The sequence below is a fragment of the Papaver somniferum genome, chromosome 4, assembly GCF_003573695.1.
Source record: "Papaver somniferum cultivar HN1 chromosome 4, ASM357369v1, whole genome shotgun sequence".
Lineage (NCBI taxonomy): Eukaryota > Viridiplantae > Streptophyta > Magnoliopsida > Ranunculales > Papaveraceae > Papaver > Papaver somniferum.
Window position 1 is genome coordinate 8,807,009 of NC_039361.1, and position 5,351 is coordinate 8,812,359.

At 34.6% G+C, this 5,351-nt stretch overlaps 1 pseudogene; it reads left to right on the forward strand.

The window, feature by feature from the left end:
- The first annotated feature begins 543 nt into the window (after positions 1–543).
- Positions 544–4,818, forward strand: LOC113274705 (annotated as a pseudogene).
- The last annotated feature ends 533 nt before the right edge of the window (positions 4,819–5,351 follow it).

A 5,351-nucleotide genomic window follows, 5' to 3' on the forward strand; every position in this document is an offset into this window, starting at 1 on the left:
AAATTGAAAATTACGGTTGGAATTCAACTAAACCTAGACGTAAAATTGAAAATTATGGTTAGAATTCAACTAAACCTGGACGTAAAATCATTTTTACGGTTGGAATTAAAAGAAACCTGGACGTAAAATGAGCTTCTACGGTTGGAAACTAGTCCAAACCTGGACGTTAAACTACATGCAAATAAAATTTTACGGTTGGAATTAATCCTAATCTGGACGTAAAATCACTTCTCCGATTTTTAAGTTTTATTTTAGTTAAAGGGTAAGCTAGACATTTTGTATATGTGTTAAGATATATCTCATAATTACATTTTTGGACATTAAGAATCCAAGTGAAACCCCTCTATTGGTGTGTGACGCCTGGATAATAGCCTTCAAAAAATAAACATCTCATTTCTCATTTCTACCTCTCTCGACTAAAGCCTTCTCTCTCCCAAATACACGCTCCCTCGACCGATAGAAATTTATCCACTCGAAAACTCATTAATTTTAAGTGACAATTCTTTTTCTCAATGATAATTGGTTGTCGAAATCATGATTCAGGTACTATTAGAGTATGCAACCAATTTTTTGTTTGGATATGATTCGAGATTGAAGTTGAAATCTGAATCTAGGTTTTTTTTTGTTTGTTTTGATTTTTATCTTGTTTTTCTGGAGGCGCCTGCAATCTAAACTAGGGTGAGATTTTAATTGGATGATCGGTGAAGTTTTATCTGGTTTTTGATCTAACTTTGCGTTTTGATTCTGATTTATTAGGTTATGACTTTTACATGATAAGTTAGTTTGTTTAGATCGCTTTGACCTTCGGAGAAAATTTCTATTGTGAACTGTTGAGTTAGTTTGAAAACTAGTTTAATGGATCTGAGGATCATAAATTTATTGCTTTACTTATTTTTGATGAAGAAATTCTTAATTTTATGCCATTGAGTTTGCTAGGTAATAGGTGCATTGAGTTTTCATGGGATAAGTTTTCTTTCGGGAACATAATTGGTTTCACATCCGAACTGCACTCTCATTGTTGTTGCTCTTGTTGTTGTTAGGGTTTGTAATCATCAAATCTAATATATGATTGTGTTAAATTTGATTTCAATTTCAATTGTTGACATACAATTAACCTGCTGTTGTTAGGGTTAAATTCACCCCAACCACATCCACCAACTGGTTTAGTATGTGAACAATAGAAATTGAGACTTAAGTATTTGAAGTAGGTATAAAACTTTTCAATGATTCAGTAGATTCATTTTAGGCAATTTGTTAACAATTCCAAGCAACAAGCTAATGGTTAGCAGTCAAAACCATGAATTCCTGTTGGATTTTAGTTACTTCTTTAGTTGGTATTCCTAGTAGCTAGTATCTAAGGTTTTCTCTAATATAAAAAAGCATTTAAGCAGGTCCATAACTACATAAATCTGTATAAGTTTAGTTCTTAATCCACTTGGTAAATTTGTTGGGAGGAATTGCATGACTTATTTAAGGGAATCTTCCTCTCTAACTTGTAAGCAATAGAATGTTCATCTTCATCCCTATAGAATGTGCATTTCAGTTTCTGTTTCAACTCTTCTTTTTGTGTAGTGAGTTTCCTTGCAATGTAAGTGTATTTTGGAACCTGGAAGATGTTATTTTAAACCATAAAGGTCATTTTACACAGAAAATGATGTACTTATATTTTTGTATCTGAGCTATATATGTCTTTCTTAATCTGTTCCTTTCCCCTTACATTTAGCCGTTGCACCTTAGTTGGTCTGAAGTATTTTCGTTATTTCATTTTCAGGTAAAGCTGATGACGTGGGTAAAAAGTACCAAAGTTGAAAGTGTAGTTGGTTTAAGTGATGCCTTTGGTGTTCCCTTGCCAAGACATGCAGAAAATGCTTTTCGATATCCTTCCGCTTTCACAAACCCCTCAAATTGCTGCTCATGTGCAATCTCAAATGTAATTCTTTCTCTGATGTTTTTACACCAAGCTTCTGAAATCATGTTGCACATGGGATGAAATGTTAATGCATTAGTTTGAACTGCGTGATAATTTGTTAACTGTATAGGGGAAGCATTTAGGTAGTATCTGAGTGGACTCAATCTTTACAAAGGTTGATTAGAGTTGCGTGATATTACTTATTATTCTTGATAGACACTTTTCTGTTGATTAGAGTTGCGTTGCGTGATATTACTTATTATTAGAGCTGCTTATAGTGATGCTGTTGTGAATGAGGAACATAGGGATTTCTGGTTAAAGTAACTTCACAATCATGAGAATGGAAATAATGATTACGTGCTGGTAATATACCGAGTTTAGTTACTTTATATGTATGAGATTTTAATATTAAATTATTGTGTCATACTCTTATTCTAATGAGCTTACTGTGAGGTGTACTTGCTATAACCTTTACTTATGTTAAACGATAAGTGGGGATGGGAAACTTGTATCCTCCTTTCCCCTCATATTTGCATTATTCTGTTTATGTTCGTCAAGAAGTTTATTTATTACGCATGATGCTTCTTTCTATTAATCTTCCTTCTAATTTTGTCGAATATTTCCCTGAGATTGTTGATGTGTCTCAGACGAGGAGCGATTGTCACCATATTCATTGTGTGTTATGCTCCTACGTCATTCATATCTGACTATGTGAGTGGAGGGTTGTATTCTAGGAGTGGTGGTATGTTTCACTGCCTTACTCTTGGAAATGTTTGGTTTACGCGTGATTGCTTTATCTTTATGCTCCATCTTTGTTCAGTGTATTTTACTGGAGTCCTGCTACTCTTTTTCTCTCAGGTAAAAGCTGGATAAAGTCGATGATCCTTACGGCCTCACTTTTTCCATATATGTGCTTTGGGATTGGCTTTGCATTCAATACAATTGCCATGTTCTACGGATCTTTAGCCACTATTCCTACTGGAACTATGGTAGTTGTTTTTGTCATTTGGGCCTTCATCTCCTTCCCTCTAGCACTTCTTGGTACTGTTGTGTTGGAAGAAACTGGAGTGGTGCTCCAAACAATCCTTGTCGTGTCAAGACCATTCCTCGTCCAATCCCTGAGAAGGAATGGTATCATACTCACACCGTTGGTAGGCTCACTAATGGGGGGTCTTCTTCCCTTTGGCAGCATACTTGTTGAGATGTATTTTGTCTTCACATCCTTCTGGGATTACAAGGTACATCTCCTCTTTAATCAGTCCTAGGAGGCTTTTCTTGCAAGTTACATACATATAACTGCTATGTTTTATTCTGTATCCTGCTAGCTACATTTACTGTTCATATTTTTTTATATCTTTAAACCAGATCTAATATTACCATTTCTGTCTCTTGTTCTTGCTTGCAGGTGTATTATGTGTATGGATTTATGTTACTGATTTTCCTAATTCTTGTTGTCGTTACTGTTTGTGTTACACACTTACAATTGTTGGGACATTATTCTTGCTGAATGCTGAAAACTACCACTGCCAATGGACTTCATTCTTCTCTGCTGCATCGACTGCCATCTACGTGTACCTCTACTCTATTGACTACTACTCTGTGAAAACTTGGATGTCAGGCTTCTTCCAAACTAGCTTCTATTTTGGATACATTACGATGTTTTGTCTCGGTTTAGGAATTCTATGCGGTGAGTTCTTGCAGTTTACATTTTTCTTCATATATTTCGGTCCATGTTCTTTTTTTTTTTTAAATAAATTATTATTTTTTGATTCTGTGGATATTATTTCCTTACTTATTTGGCTCTGTTCCAAAGATTATTACCCTCAACAACTGTTAACCCAACCAATGCATGATATGATTACTAATGGCATGTCTGGGATTTACTTCATTTGTGAGATGGATATACAGAAAGTGTGACTAAACTGAATAAAGTATCAAATACTTTCTCTAAAAGCTATACTAGGGTGTTAAGTTCTTCATGTAAGGAGCCTACTTTTCCTAATTGACGTGAATCAGTTCAGTAAGCGCAACATAGGCAATGTTTGTACTTTAGCAAGGCGTGTGCAGTTCTTGAGATTTCATCATTTAAGAACCTCAATACCATAATTTTCTTAAGTTACTTAGAACTTATGTTTTATAATCTCACCTTTTTTTCCTCTAATTACTTGCAGGTTGCCTGCATCTTGTTAGCTTTAAAAATTCTTTGGTTGCTGAAAGGCTTGGGAAAATGCAAAAATAGTAAAATACAAAGGAATTTGAGTGCTATAATCTTTGCTGACATGATACATTTGATGAGAAGTAGCAGGTATTCTATTTCTTTATGGTCTCAATTTTGTTTCCTCGATTGTGAAATTCCATTGCATTGTTCTATCAGTCTTCCAAGGTTATTTTGGTTGAAATTTTTTGTCACAGCGGTTTCCAATGCCAATACTACAAACTAGTTATTATCTGACTGTAGTTGCCAAATTCTGATATTTATTACTTGTTTATGCTTTCAAGGACCTGAAAATGCAACATCAAGCTCAGCAACTCCTGTTTGGGGCGGAACCATAGGAAGCAGCTTCCTTGAGTTCAACTGCTACAGATGTTTCGCCTTCGAAGACATCACTGACAAGAACCAAAACTATGGTGTTCTAGTTGTTGATGCAGCTGGAGTTGCACTCGAGGTTGGTGTCTCATAGTTGTTGTATCATATTTCTCCCAGATGTAATAATGTTCACAATTGGTACTCCTGGTTTGAGTGAACTTTACCCATCTTATTCTGATGTATAGGATCTGAGTCTTGGTACTTCTGATTTAGGTAAACTTCGCAGACCTTTGTATTTTCTATTAGTTTGTGGTTCAGACATTGAATGAATTTAATTCAGACATTGTTTCCTTTTTATATCAGTTTTTGGATTTGAGTTACAGGTGCAGAAATGGTATGGGTATACTGTTTGTAAAGGGTAAATTTGGCTTGAAAACTTAGAGGAAGGATCACAACTTTTAAAACTTGTCTTTAAAAACCTTGTCTTTAGATCTCTACTTTTCAAAACTTTATGTTCTTTACATAGGGTAAGATCACACTTTTCGTTGCAGGAGTGGTTATATATAGATCAGCCTTTATATTATACTGGCAAAGATCACAGACAGCCAATACTTAGATCACACTTTTTAAGAATGATCCATGTATGTTTTTGTTGTAGTGTTCACTCATTTTATATGTGTGCATATGTGCAATCGCATAATTATTGTTCCTCATTTAACTTTGATGTGTTAACACTTACTTAGGTTCCTATTATATAAGAGATGGTTGAAGACAATGGAAAAAGAGAAAAAACATATAAATAAATTGAAATCTATATCCAGATAGTAAATACTGAAATGTTGGAGAAAATTCAAATGATATGAATCGAGATACATAAAGTCTTGAGCAGTAATAATATTGTTTATTCTAAGGGCT